General features: G+C 39.4%; 1 protein-coding gene and 1 long non-coding RNA gene across 2 annotated transcripts in view; one reads left to right on the top strand and one right to left on the bottom strand.

The window, feature by feature from the left end:
- The window catches only part of LOC117534174 (potassium voltage-gated channel subfamily D member 3-like), a 176,671-nt gene that overhangs the window by 113,868 nt on the left and 46,515 nt on the right, over nucleotides 1-16,288 (top strand).
- On the bottom strand, nucleotides 415-8,681 carry LOC117534178. The gene is made up of 2 exons (XR_004567160.1): nucleotides 8,630-8,681; nucleotides 415-697 (listed from the first exon to the last, which is right to left on the bottom strand). It is a non-coding gene; the product is annotated as an uncharacterized LOC117534178 (long non-coding RNA).

Raw genomic sequence — 16,288 nt, 5'->3', positions numbered from 1 at the left:
GGAAAAAATCTGCCACTTCCTTACAGAGCCCCTCCTCCAACACACACGAACGCGCACATGACCAATGAGGGCACGAGATAAGTTTGTGCACAGATGGAAGGCTGACAGGCAGGTAGGCCATCCAGCTATTTTAGCCGGGCCGGCTAAAATGATTGGTCGTGCTTTTTACAGTACTACGGCTTCCACAGATGACGTTTTTTTATGGATTTTTTGTCAAAGCACTTAAGATATTCATTGCTATCGGGATGTTAAGAGCATTCCATGGAATATAACAAAAAGTGTATCTCGAGCCGGTTTCTCAAACTTACCTACCCCACCTTTAAGCATAAATCAAAATGTTACACAAATACTTTAATTATTGTACATCAAATTAAACTTTACTCATGTAAGACAAACCATTAACAGCAAAATAAATCATGCTATAGAAAAAAGTTTTAATTTCCTTTTCTTCACTCATGCAGATAATGCTTGCTGTTGCCTGTCTATCTTTCTTTTTTAATAAGTTATTCATTGAAGTAGCACAGTGGAAGTCCAAATCAAGATGTATCTTTATTCATAACAACCCCACTGGAAGCACCATGCAGGCCTTATCTATCCCTGTGCTCTTCATTGTTTATGTATCTCTGTTTCCTCAATCCTGTTTGTATCCACCTCTCCTCGCCTGCATTCCTCCATGTGCCCAGACCTTAACAGCAGCCTGCAAAACACATGACATTATCTGATATAATCAGTGTGAGGCAGTGCAAGCGTGAATACACACACACACACAAACACACACAACACACACACACACACACACACACACACACACACACACACACACACACACACACACACACACACACACACACACACACACACACACACACACACACACCACACACACACACACACACCACACACACACACACACACACACACACACACACACCACACACACACACACCACACACACACACACACACACACACACACACACACACACACACACACACACACACACACACACACACACACACACACACACACACTAAATATTCTACAGGGCTTTAAAATGACTGCATTGGCTGATATGGTAAAGGTATGGTTTATTTAACAGCCATAACAGTTGTTTGTTTGATAGAACTAATGTATTATAGAAGCATGCCCTGACATGCCCTGTGTTGCTGTTTGTTTGTCATATAAATACATCACAGCAAAAGGTCATTCATATGTTGTGCTGATAAAGTTTCCAAGGGTCCGCATTAGTCCCTGCAACGCTTGTTTTCTTCCGCCATGTTCACAAGGGTTACACGAAAGGTATGCGTGCAGACCCAAATGTGTGACCAGGATTGTAGGCTTAGTGCGCCCACTGGTCATGTTCAGGTTTGTTCAATACTCCAGTCCAGGGAGTGGTGTGTGAACCTTGGGCTGAAGAAAAAGATCATAAACTGAATTAATGTTTTAAAGAGAGGTTCCATATAATCTCTCTACAAAGGACTACACATGGCGTAAAATGGGAACATAACACTGACATGGACCCAGAATGTGGGTTATTGATGTGATGTACAAAAATGTAAGCTCATATACATCAATAGAAAGATAGTAACATAAAGTCAAATCCCAGAGTCTGTAAGCCATCTTTCTACACATGAACAGAATAAAATGTAATAATGATTTCCTCGTTGCATAGCGCATTGCCATCCTATTACATATTGCTCACACTTCTGCTCGCAGTTGGAGGTACTCATAGGAACATGTGATTGCGAGCTATAGAGAGTGAAATGAAATGAAAGGTGAGAGACGGATTTGAGAGAAATTGTTAAAATCACATGGATACCACCAGAATATCTAGAATTTAGATTGAACGTTAATTTATTCACAATTGAGTTGTAAGATGCTGTGCCCGTACAGCAACACATTTAATTAAAGAGTATGGAAATAAAACAAGTAAATAAACAATGTTTTCTGCTGGCACAGAAAGCCTGCATTATCACCCCCATGGAAAATGTCAAGAATAATTGATTCTGCCACTTCCCTGTAGCTTTGGGAGGCTTTGCTGCCTAATATTTAGTACCTATCGCGGCTGAGCAGATGTTTGCCCAGGGAACTGCAGAGTAAATAGTGTTTGTTTAAGGGCCTAGTACACGCAGTGACAAGCACAAACAGATGGTAATAGTCTTGGAATTACTTAAACCGACACCTAAAACTGACATCATAACAAAATCCTTGGGGTGCAGACAGTAGTTCTGCCTCACATTAAGCTGGCTAATGCCTCTGTTTGGAAATGTCTGCTGCCGTCACTGCCAACTGAACCCGTCTGACTGCAGCTTCCTCTGTGAAATATTGCTCTGCTCAAAACTGCCATCACTGCTTCTGTTAAGTTAAGTTGCAGATATTATATTCCGTGGAAGTCTAATCTGATATATTTAAATGTATCATCACAGACGCAGACATCCAAGTATTACTACCTATAGGTGTCCAATTGTTTTTTCTGAGAATTTGTGACTGACTATGTCTGATTATTATTTGCAATTTTTCAAATCAGATTCCAGGCGTCAGACATAATCAACTTATATTATCTGAGATGATTGCTGGGGTTAAAGATTTGCATACCGTCTTATAGTTATGTGTTTTCCTACTTCTGAACAAAACTGCTTTAATCAGAGACGTTCTACTGTATATCTCTTTCATCAGTGAAATAAGTAAAAAGAAATGGGTAATATATAGATCACATATATTTCATATATATAGACATAACAAATATATGCCAAACCCATGAAAAGTGACCTTGAAATATAAAAAAAATAAAATGATTACTCACACACATTAGATTTGTTAGATCTTCCTCTCTGTGTATCAATAATTTTGACATTAGACACTTCTAACATGACATGTCTACTCTTGGTTGGGGTGGAAAAAATATCAGAAACACAGTATAACATTATACAATTGAACAGAACCACAAACTAAAGCCTTAACATGGAGCATGATGTTGAATAAATGGGCACTTCTTTAAAAATACTTTGAACACAAACTGGACATTATACGTGTTATTAAGTTAGGATCTAGAGCTGGTTGTATTTTTTCAATCTGCATTCGTTTTTTTCAGGGTAATATAGAAGCAACCGAGTGTGTGCAGCTCTTCAGAGAAAAAGTCTGCCAGGAAACCTGAAGTTTTTATTTTGGTTTGAATTTAACATTGATAGATTTAAATCCATCCATCATTTACCCCAAAACTTAAAACATGAGAGGAGGTTTGCCACTCCCAACTGAGCCTACCTTTAGGCTAAAGGGCTCCCACTCCCAGGTTTCATACCAAACACCAGTTCAAAGAGACAAACTCCTGTGGGGGGGGGGGGCAAGAGAAGCCAGGCATCCGCTGCATACCCTCTTTCATCCACACGCACAAGTCATATGTAGGTAAGTAGTACTATATGTGCATACTTCATTCATCGTTATATTTCCTGTTTAACATTTCACAACAGATTGCAAACTTGGATATTTTCAATCCAACAGTTTTGTTTAGTGAATGTTTATCGGGCCTCATTAAACGATTAGGTTAACTTTAGACAAAGGGCGTCCAAAGTGTTTTCACTGAGAGCCACATGAAGGAAAACATAGGAAGGGCTGGGCCACTCACTAGAGGTGAGGTATATTACCTCATTAGTTAAGTTATAAGTTAGCAAATTCAATCAAATGTAGGTAAATTATGCTTAATACTTGAATATGCTTTAATAAAAAACAGCCTACATCACAGCTCTCCATAGGGTTTCATGTGTTTTGTTACAAAAGTGTTGGCAGCTTGCCCCTTAAAACAGAAGCCTCAGATTGTTAGGGGAAATGTGAAGGGGTGTATTTCAAGCGTGTTATGCAAATAAGTTATTAGGTTATTTTTATTAACTAAGATTTGTTAGAAAATGTTTTAAACTTTAATTAAGGGCTTATTAACACATGAATACTACTGTGTTATATATGTTTACATATATATTTAAGAAGTATAATATAAGAAAAGCAGGTGTGGATAAGTTTCAGGTGTGGGCTATATTCCATTATACTTTTAGAATTTGCTGAGGGCTAATTCAAAATGGACAACGTTTATGTATATAAACTATAAGCCATAGTTTATATACATCAAATATTTTAACTTGCTCTTTCTTATGTCCTCTTTCTTATTTAGCTTTTACTCTAGTGATTCTCCTTTTTATGTATTTATAGTACATATATATTTAATGAGCATTGCTAAAGGGCTCCATTGTCAAAAACGTAGTTGTAGTCTTGTAATTGTTGTGCACATGATAATAAAGAAACATAAAACCTTAATCCAATCATCCAGGGCACACGAAGTACTGAACCGAAGCGGGGAAACAAAGAAGGCTTAATTAGGAACATCAGAGTAGAGAAAGCTGTTGTGAATGGGTGCCTGTGGGGCGGTGTATACGTCTTTATTAAGAAACAGTATACTGAAGTACAAAGATGTGTTCCTGATCAGGCTAATTATAAACTTGCATTGCTCAAAATCAAATCTAATTCATTAAACAGTTTAAAATACAGATGTGAATATATTGAAACTGCTTGTAATTGATATCACTTCCATGGACAATATTCATGCTCACTTTTGGGGAAATTATTTCGCAGTGCTTGAAGAAAATGTGTTTTCTAATATTAAATAAAGAAGATACTTCATATCTCGGAAAGCATCCTTGAGGTTGTCTTCATAATGACATTTTCAGCAACATATTTATTCATGAATGTCTGACCCCTGTGGAAGAAATTCACTTAGTAATATTTTTATGTTCATGTTTGAAAAATACTTTGTGCTTTTCTTCTCTTTTCTCAGTGCATTAGTTGTGATTCAAAGGCCATCCATTTCTCTTCTTCTTTTGTACTAATATTTAAAGGTAGTTTGTTGCCTGTTGATCATGTGAATTCCCAGTGGATCAGTTATTTTCTTTGTAGACTTCTAGTTCTGTCTCTCATTAGTTTTGTCTCTCACGCAAAGAAAAAAACAACTACAACAACATTTTGTTCTGCTATCATTTAATAATATCCTATCATTGTCTCTAGGCTTGAATTCGCACAGACCTTTGCTCTGTTTACCTGCATTTTGTTTGGGGGCCTGAAGTGAAATAGAGGCGTCCTAAACATTCCTGTTGATAAATTCATGCTGTCAGCGCTATGTCTTATCTGGATTAATGGGTTTAAAAACGTTTCTCTCGAATGTGTTCTGTCTAATGACACTTTTACCAAGCCTTAATTTATGTCTAGTCACTGCACTGTTGTTTTTCAACAAAAGAAGATTTGTCATACCTCGCCCCACATTTATAATGTAGAGACAGGAAGAGAGATAGCAGAGATGAAACTTGGAGATCAAAGTTAACCTTTTCACGCTGTTCCGCTTCTGACAAGACGTGTGTAGTTTCAGCCATGGAGAAAAATACGATAACAATTCATTTACATTTATCATGGTGAGTCATCATTTCAGCAGTGTTACCAGCACTTTTCGAGGAATTGAGTTTACCTCACAACTGCAGCCAAACCCCCGCTGGTTTTATTCTGGCGGGAAAACTTGTATTGCTTTCAATCAAAACAGCCTTGTTTTGAAAAGGTTACGAATCACTGTTGAGATGAGAAATGAATCAGTTTTATGAAGAAAAAAGCTATTGTTAAGCTTTGATTTAGGGAATGCACCAATTCTTGAGTTGTGACTCAATACCGATATTTGAAAAAACTATTTAGCCAGATTAGGGTTAGTTTATTGGTCTTCTGGCATTCCATGTCTTTAGTTTATTTTCACCATTCAAAATACTACCCACTTGAATGCTCACAAGTGAACTGGCATAAAAGCGAATGTGGCCTACTGCTGTGAACTATAGTGTCATTAAGACTTATTTTAGCTACCTTGAAGAAAAGTCCACCAAATAATTAAAATCTTTTAAGCGTATGCTACATTTAGAATGTCTTCACAACTTTACCTGACCATCCAACAATGCGCCTGCCATAGTACAATCCAAACACAAGACACATTAATTCTACTTACAATTACATTTCTCAAAAATCCTCCGCTTTACATCCTGGCTGGATGCTAATCAAATAATTGGAAGTCTATAATTAAAGCTACAGTATGGGTCACTGCAATACTGCTACATAACAGTATGTTTCTTCTGCCCCACACAGAACTATAATTATCTATAACAAATGTCATTCTAATTCAAATGTAATAAGTGGGGATATTGGGGAAATTAGCATGCTAGCATTTGCTTCTAAGACTTCTACGTTACATCGCACTAAACTTCCCATAAGAGAAAGTCATTGATCTTTACTAAGCGAACATTATTAACTGTATGTGGGATTAAATTCCAAAAACTCCAAATTAAAAAAGGCTAAATAAATGTGGTGTTGGAATGTTTCCGATCTAGAAGTGTTTCATTCAAGGCTTCACATTTGCGATCTAGCCCACTCTAAATGATTCCTCTGCTTTAAGAGAACTTTAAAAGCCAATTACGCACTACTTGCTGCATCACAAATACCATATTTGTATCCGTCTCTTTATGCGAACTCCTGAAGTGGGATGCCACTCCTCTTGAGTGATACAACAGTAGCTCCTTGGGTCTCACGAGCATTTCTGGCAGCCTACTTTCTCCTGTAACCTACTTTGGAGGCTTTTTTAAAAGATCCCAAAGAAAGCTTTTTCATTTCTGTTCTCATTGTGTGCTCTCTAATGGAGCCTGATGGGGAAACAGCTGATTGGAGGTTGGACATGAGGAGGGATATACCGTTAGAGAAGGTGAGACACGTGGGAAGATGGTTAGTGCAGGTATGTGATCGGATGTGATTTATCTTTTGCAGCATTGTGGGGTTTTATTCAACCAACAGATGATCTCACTGATTTTATTGCTTCTTTATTGCATTTAATCTTACTACTGCATACTATCACATAAGACAACAAATTAAGCTTTCAGTCTCTAATCCTGTTTGGATTTGTTGAAACTGCCCCTTAATATCCTTGGTTGTTATAATTTTGAGGCTGAAATGTACTTGAGCAGCTGTTTGGAGAGCCATGTCCAGAAGGGTAGCTGTAATCCAGTAAACCATGTCTTTCTCACTAGTGATCAGCTGCGTCTGGTTGACCACCTGTGGTGGGTAACAGGTCCCTGCTCTCTGACTCGCATCATCTCATTCTTTTGTTTTTCCTGCCAATACTTCTCTACCCTATGAGTCGTCTGTGTTGTGTCTGGTTTGTGTTAATCCAGCCACAGTGGGTGTTTGGCAGTAGTCCATTACTGTTACAAGAATAGTATATTGAAAGAGTAACTTGATAATTGGACATCAAAACTGTAAAAAATGCCATAACAAAGTTTTTCCTTGAGCCCCAAAAGAAAGTAGATAAAAGGATGTTCTTTTTTCATCTTTGCAGCCTGTCTTAGAAAGGAGCAACGGCTTGTTGGTTTTAGTCTTTAATTGGCTCAGAAAAAGAGTGAGGCGATTGAAATGGACCACAAGAAGAATAAATATAGCAGATATATTGGAATCCACTCGCCTCTATTTGCCATAACAGGGAAGCATCAGTTACCTTGGAGAATTACCCGGCTACAGATACAGTTGACTGTATCTGTGTTTTATGACCATATTGTTCCATAAAATGTGAAACTATCTGATGGCTGGCAATGCAATTCAGAGCATGGACTCTCAGCCATGTATTTCTACTGAGCCTAATTGTGTGAATGACTTATTGTGACAATAGCCGCTTTCACACCGCAGGACTTGCCGTACTTTAGTGCCGGCACTAAAGTACCACGGCACTGAATCCGCCAGGGGGCTAGTGCCAATCGCATTCACACCGCAGTACTTTCCCTGAGGCAAGATTACGCTGACGTCACTTCGTCTTCTTCTTCTCTAGGTTTACTGGCAGGCCGCAAAACCACTTCACGGCGAGTACAAAAAAAAACGAGAGAAAAAGAACTACACGGGGGGAGGGGGTATAAAGCCCACCCGCTGTATGAGGCGTTTGTTTACTTTCCGACCTCAGACATGATGGAGTTCATAAGGGTAATAAGGGTAATTTACAAATAAAATACCCCATTATAACAATGGACTTTATCTTTATGTATTTATTATATATTACCCCCTCAGGCTGATTTTGGAAAAGGACATTAACCCTTGTTTGGTGTTTTTCCCCTTATTTATCTAAAACAAATGACATGATAAATTACTTGTGTTTATGTGTGTAAGACTTGTGTTTCTGCCCCTGCCATTGCTGCACAAGGTTGCAACATTGTAGATAAATTCAACCACCGACACCTGTCTGCTCTCACATTCTTCTATTCAGCAAATTTGGGGTGGGACACAATAAATAAAGCTTCGCCAGTTTGTTTGTTTTATTGCACAGTCAAGACATAACATAACGGCATCACGCTGTTCCAGGTGTGTCGTATGCATGTAAATTGAAGTTAAATAAAAGTGTGAAATGTAAAATAAAGTGTAAGTAGTTTCAAAACAATGTAACAGTGGCAATATATATAGCAGCAGACACACCTTAGTGCAAGTTAGGTGTCAGTATTCAAAAACAGTGGCAATATATATATATAATAACAATAGAAAATCGTTACCACTCTTATTATTGTGGTCTTTAATTTTGTTATAGTCCTACCTGAGTTTCTTTATTTTTTCCCGGCATCCGTGTGCACTGTGCACGATTCCCAGCTCAAGTAGCTTTTGCGAACATCGCTCAAAACATTTGGAGTTGGGAACTGCTTTCTGTAGAAGCTGCTGCATCCCGTCCTCGGAGTAAATTGCCAGAAGCGCCGACACTTCCTCATCATTCCACAGCTCCGGTGTTGTAGTACGTGTGGTCATAACTGCTTTAAAGTACAAAAAAGGACTCGCTCAGGTGTGGATGTGGTTTTGTAGCGAGGGAAAAAATGGCTGCCTAACAAAAAAAATCTGTGTCTAACGGGCGTGGTTTGCAATTCGCCCAGCCAATAGAAATAGAATAGAAATTGGCACTCTTTTATCACCTGGTTCGTACCACCTCTCTAGCAGGGACTGAAAATGGCCAAAAGAGTTCCCGGCACTGAGTAATCCCGGCGGTGAGAACGCGACATTATTGGTACTAACGGAACTAAAGAACCAAAGTACCAGGGAAAGTCCTGCGGTGTGAATGCGGCTAAGGATAACAAGTCAGCATCACTGGAGCCACACTATTGGGGGTATGTATTGTCCATTTCCATTCTATACAGCTGGTTTAGGATGGCCTTTAATGTAATAAATGCTCAATGCAAACACATAATCTGAGATGTAAACGGATTAGCTGTCACACTCTACAGGCATTCTGGCCGACTTCTAGCTCTCATAGAATATCAAAGTAATTTGTAGGACAGTGGGTTGGGCATGTCATATCCAGCTGTCCTTTGATATTATGTCAATTTAATGTAGTTCCTGACCAGTCTGTGCAGAGTTATTTATTGCTCCTTTGATGCAGTTCAATCACAGAATTACCAGATTGGCTCATTAGAGAAGGAATGACGGTATAGCACTTCCTGCTTATTAATTGCCACATTTTCATTTCCTTGCCCCCAATACGACACAGGAGGCAAGTTCCCCCGATCCACAGCTAATTGTGTTGCGTTCCCTCACATCATAGTTGAGAACCATTGATCAAGAGCTACAGCTCCTTCCACTGGATACACCCACAGTGACAGAGAAGGCCAGGAGGATCAGAAGCAGACGTCAGGCAGAGACGAGAAACTAATTAGTTAGATCGTTTGCTTAAATCATGACTCCTCTTGTCCAACATTAGACTCACCAGATGTCACATGTTGTAAAGTTCATAGAAAACATAAATCAGTAGGTAGACTCTACAATATATTACCAAATAGAAATACTTCCTGAATGTGAGGACATTTAAGGTAGAAATGGCTTCTGTGTGTTTGCAATGTACAAGATTATTTTTAAAGGGGCCCTATTTTTGGGTTTTCCCTTTCCTGTTTTCCCTTTGTTTGCTTCCGTGACATAGTGATATCAATACGTACAGTAACACTCACGCTTACTTTGTCTAATGCTCCATACTTGCCAACCTTGAGACCTCAGAAATCGGGAGCATTTCAAAATCACCGTGGGGGGGGATGGAGCATATGTGTGGGCTGGACCTGTATTTCACAGGAAAGGAGTGAGCAGAGGGTAGAGTTGTCCATTCTTGTTCAGTTTTTCTGTGACTATCTTCCTCACCCTCTCAGACTTTGAGTTGCGTGCGCTACTAAAGAGACGCGCTACTAAAGAGACGCGCTACTAAAGAGACGCGCTACCATGGAAACCAAACAATGGTGTAGCTGTATTAAAGTCCGAGTGGAAACAGTCGTGAGTAAATCTCAATTTGTCAGAAATCGGGAGAAATATGACGCCGGGAGGAAACCGGGAGAGGATAATGAAATCGGGAGTCTCCCGCGAAAATCGGGAGGGTTGGCAAGTATGGCTCCAACACACTGTAGGTGATAGGCTAAGCGGTTGATCAATCAGAGCTGCCCTGAGCTCTGGTTTTAGACAAAGGGTGAAAATAGGAGCTGCAGCCCAGGCAGTATGAGAAAAATAAAGACCTTTTTTGAACATTAAAGTGTGTAAGCACTCAGGGTGTCCGTGGGGTCTTAAAAAGAATTAAAAGTTGATAAATCAATTTAGCGAAAATTAAGGCTATTAAAAAGTATTAAACGGCATTTTCCAAGGTATTAAGAAGGTCCACAGCAACGACAACATGAAACACCCTTTAATTTACTGAAACAACATGTCGGGAAACCCCCTCAAGGTGGCCCCATGCATAGCATGCCATAAAATGCTGCTTCTTATTTTAAGTTTCGTTGCCTTGCTCCGCTCTGTGTGGGGGGGGGGGGGGAGGGGGCTTATCTGCTGGTGGACTACCTGAGAGATATACAGCAGGAGAACACACCATCCACCGCGGAGAATAAACAGAAGGGCAACCATGACAACCATGCTCTGGGGTCTTCTTCGCTGCTTTTGGTGTATTTTGTGGCGGCAGCAGCGCCACTTACAGGCCTGGCATATGTACTACAGCGTTTCCAGCATTTCCAGCGGTCTAGTGTGAACGGACACGTTAATGAATCGAATGCGTGTGAACGGAAGACTTTTTTGCGTTTGCGTATGCGTTTTACTGTATGCGTCCTCGTGGGGCCGGGGGTCTAAGCCAAACTATATCTGGTCACAGAGATCTGCTATTTTAAAGTAAGGTCAACACATATCGACCCTAAATATAGTCTATATTAAGAACGAGAAAAGTCTTAACATATATATCGTTTTTTGTAAACATATGACAAATGTGTGAGGGTGATGACGTCAGAGCATCGTCCTATGTGCCGGGCTTAGCCCCGGACAGCCCCAGCCCAATTTAACCCCTGGGTATTTGTGAGGGAGCTCCTATATGGCATTACCCCGCTGAAGCTCACCAAAGTTTAATATATTTCATAGTTCAAAGTTTTGTCAATTGTTTTGTTTATTGGTCAAATACTGGTTTCTAATGGTTTCTGAAGAGTTTTACTGGAATGAAAGAGCACAGAGTACAGAAGCAACAAAGCAGCATACTGCATTAAACCTGACCTTCACAGAGAGGTTGAAGTTCATGTGGAGAGGAGGCTTCAGTAGTCTGTCTGCACTCTGTTTAGTTGTGCTATCTTACAATCAATATAGTAAATGTGAGCTAAAGTGTGTGGCCAATGTAACCGGTTAGAACTCGAAGTTGCGATGAGGTCTTAAAATGTATGGAAAGGGTCTTAAAAAAGGTCTTAAAAGGTATTAAATTTGACTTCAGGATTCCTGCATATACCCTGGCACTGCAGTAGAGGCAAAAACTACATATATGTATAGGGCCTCTTTAAGTTATGACACAATTGTCCCCTTGGACTCTAGGATGAACTGCCTAAAGTCAAAGTCACTGTGACCTCACAAAACAAGAACAGTTTTTGCCATAACTCAAAAACAAAAAATAATATTCTAATCATGACAATTCACACAAACGTTTGAATAGGATACATTGACGAATATCTATATCCTTTGTTTAGACTAACATCATACTCAAGGTTTCATAGATAACTGCCCAATACAGGTTATCATGTTCACAGCTAAATAACCTGGGTAATTTCCAGCGACGTGCAGTCAGGGGAGGCAGAGCCTCACCATGTCATACTCCAATGTAATGGAAAAACAACTAAAGAAAAACTAAATAGTAATAATAATAAAATGTCTCCACTGATCTGTGTTGTAAATGTGATTTATGTATGATTCCAATCGCTTTTTATAGTTAAAATCAGCAAATTTGACGAGCTCTGCTACAACTACATGGGAGCGATGAGGAGTGAGGCAGGGACGAGCTCTGCCTCTCGTAAGCCCACAGTAACTGGCTGGAGCGCGGGCACTAATTTAACGCGGGCACTTATTTTGTGAGCGCGCTCAAGCCAGTTACTGTGGGGTGAGGTGAGGCACAGATGAGCTCTGCCTCACCTCAGAATGCGTCACCCCACAGAAACTGGCTGGAAAGCGGGCCCTAAGCGCATGCCTGCACCATCTCACTGTATGTCACCAATGTAATGTTTGTAGATCCCTTTATTACATTTATCCTCGCCATCCATAGTCTCTAAATAACTTATTTCACGTACATATGATATTTAGGCTCGCTGGTCTCATCATACAATGAAAAAAGCACCAGGGGAGGCAGCCATAACCTCTGCCGCACTGAAGGGGGCGCACGTGAGCCCACAGGTTCTTGTTGCTACTGTTATTCTACGCAGAGAAGGTATAGACGCAAACAACAAACTAGACTTTTGAAACTAGAGGAAGATAAGGAGGACTTTTACAAAAAAGTAATAGAGATTGTTGTCCAGAAGGATAGCATGGACTTCATCTTCAAGTCAAGGTAAGACCCCAATTGTAATGAAAATGGGATCTTACTAAGAAAGAACAATCCAATATTTAGATTTTGGGTATCCTTTTGTTGAAAGGTCTGTTTAAAATGAATCGAAGCATCAGACTAAAAAAGCTTTTGAAAATAACCGAATATTTCGATTATGGTCAAAATATGATATTTGTAAATCTGACTCTGAAAGAGGCGGATGCTGCAGTGTGTATTTGATTTGAATGAGATAGTACAAAGGAGACCAATAACAATTGCTATTCATCAGCAAGGTAAAGAGGTTTGGTTTGAAAAAGATTTTCTCTCAAATATCTCAGTTCCTGATTAAAACACTTGCAGAGTCTTTGCAAACATTTGCTCGGTTTTTACTCTGTATTTCATCATTTTCAAACATTTCAAACATGCAGATGTATTTTTCATTCAGCATGAATAAGTGTGCTTGCCATTCATTGCAGTCACATTAGGATAACACTCTTAATCCTCCGCTCAGCATGAGGAAGAATGTGATTGAGAACAAAGCCTACAAAACAATGCCTTATTTTAAAGCTGTGTTTGTTATCAACTCTGGTAAAAATCAGTTATTGTCCACATCCATTGAAACCCAAGGTTTAGCAGACTTAATTCTCATTGAATGTTTTTTACCATAATAACAAAAGCTGATACCATTTCTGGTGCCTGCACGGCTTAGCACTGAAACACAAATGTTCCTGAATGTTCTGCTGCCCCAGCATTTCTCTGAGCTGCACACACTTTTACATCCCTGCAAGGTAGTGAAACACAAAAGAGAATAAGAATTCCCTGTCACATCCACAGGACACTATGCTTCATTACTTCTGATGATTGTGTAGCTGAACCAGTAAATGAAACATGTCTGACTGCATAGGGAGAAACTCTGATGAAGCCTGGGCTGCATTTACAAACAGACAAAAAGAACAGCGAGTAATGATTCAGTGCATGGGGCAGGAGAAGAATTTCAAAATCATGCAGCATTAAACTAATTTAAAGTTGTCTGACTATCTTTGCAATTATTTTATTAAAATACATCTGCCTCCATCCAGGAACATTTGAATATTATTATCCTGAAATGATTTCTTATCGCTCTTCTGTGATATTTTATCATAACAGTGTCTTATTCAGCCTGTTCCGCCTTCTGATGGTACCGCACACATTTAGTCATCTATAATTATCAGACAGATATGGTTGGTCCTTTATAGATTCAAATTTTAAAAAGAAGATTCATATTTAACATATTTAAAACTAGGGATGCACGATATTGGGTTTTTGAAACCGATACCGATAACTTCCTGCTTCTCAAGACCGATACCGATAACCGATAATAAAAAAATCTTTACGCCACTAATTATTTTAACGCGATTAACACATGTGTATTTTTTTTCCTCGGCCGCCCCGTAGTTTCAGAGCGCATCGAGTTTAAAATACCATCTACAAGCTGATGCTGACAGCCCCGCTCCTGTCGCCCGCTTGTGGCAGACCACACTTCCACGCTCACCGGCAGGCACCGACTGGCCATCTGAAGGACCGGGAGGGTGTGTGTATGTGTGGCCCGAGCGAGAGAGAGACCTTACGTGCATTGTTGTTGTTAGCATCTGGTGCTAGCTAGCTGCGCTAACGGATATACGGAGCTGTTTAAATGAAAACAGAGGAGCGACATTTCGCCACAACTGCGCCGAGCACTTGACTAAATGCAGGAAGCCAGACAGTGGGACATTGTACGAAAAGTGTGCGCAACATGATTGCAGCGTCCAGGCAGCTCCGGTTCGAGCATATGCCTTGAGTTGCGTCACAGCCAGGCATGCGTTAGGGAGCGCTGGATTTGTGAAAAACTCCCCTCTTCCTAAACCACTAATACCACAGTACTGGCAAAACGGGAGGAGCCGAGTGAAAAACAAGCGCCCCTCATCCCAATCCACCCACACCGCAGTATTTTTTTCTTTTTTTTTACCCAAAAAATATATTGTATATTATCGGGGCTATTAATACTGGTATCGGGTTTATCGGGATGACGTCATAATTCCTAATATCGGACCGATAATTATCGGGGCAATAATTATCGTGCATTCCTATTTAAAACACAACATATTGTCAAAGATTAAACTAGTAGTTACAAACCTTTGGATTGTTAACCCTTCCAATACACGGTGCTTATAGTTTGGCCCCATTTTGACAATTTCAGATATCTGGAAATTGTTAGCAGTTATATGTTTCTTCTCAAAAAATGTCAGGTTTTTCTTATTATACAATGCTGTATGTTTAATAGGATCATTTGGAAAATTTGGGCCTCAAACAAAGTCTATACATGTGTACAAGTTTGTGTAGCAGAACATTTATTTTCTTCTTCTTCTTCTTCTTATTTTCGATCCCTGACTTTTTTTATGACCTTTTAGGAAAGCCCGACCCGTCAGTTAAGTATAGTAATATTTATGATGGGGTAGTTTTACTAATGAAAGCTTAGTATATTAATCTGATAATACAGTACTTAAATGACATTTGATCATAAGCATAATCCTAAAATGACTATGGGAGGATTCCTGTTCTTATCGATTTGTAGACACCATAATAAACAAAACCATAAAAACAAGAATTGTATAATGCAGATTTTAAAGTCCTAATGTAAAGTAGCATTAGTAGTTCTAGTGATTGTGATGATTTAAAACAGTACACGGCTTGAACGGGAGTCCGTCAGGCGGATGTAACAGTCACAGAGATGGACGAGAGAATAAGTTGTTTTTCATGATGTAACACTGTTGGTGCAATGCAGACCCTGAGGCAGCTGTGGGAGTGTGACAACTTCAGAATGATGGCCAGGCTATACACTGTTTGTTTTTTTAAAGCTGAATTTTCTCAGTGAAACTCTTTATTTCGAATGTATACAATCTATTTCTTAAGTCTCTCAACTTAGTGTTTGTATACATCACTCATACAATGAAGACTTGATCACTTTGTGTGTACCTTAGAGACAAACAGAGAGGTCTGACATGATTACATGACCATTACAATAAATGCATTTTAATTGTTGAAAAAAGTTTGTATTTTGTATATGAACGACCATTAGTTGGAACATTTGAATAAGTATTGATCATATACATGTTACTGCAAATCAGGTTATGTTAAGGAAGAAACATTTGTTTGAAATGTTCAGAGGACCAGAGATACTGGAAAACTATTGGAAAACAAAATCAGCCACAAGAGGACAGTGGCTTTCCGGGGCAGCATGGGTAAATTGTAGCTGTATGAATATTAAACAGGGAGTTGAAAAGGACAATGTATGATCGTTGAAAACCTTCCCTTGGTAAACTAGGGTTAGGAAAATGTGTCTTTATTCACTACTTTTTGGTTTCTCGTCCCTCATTCATCATACGTTGACCAATAATGAAC

The sequence above is a fragment of the Gymnodraco acuticeps genome, unplaced genomic scaffold, assembly GCF_902827175.1.
Source record: "Gymnodraco acuticeps unplaced genomic scaffold, fGymAcu1.1, whole genome shotgun sequence".
Lineage (NCBI taxonomy): Eukaryota > Metazoa > Chordata > Actinopteri > Perciformes > Bathydraconidae > Gymnodraco > Gymnodraco acuticeps.
The sequence above is the reverse complement of the archived record's forward strand: the minus strand, read 5'-3'. Positions and strand labels throughout refer to the sequence as shown.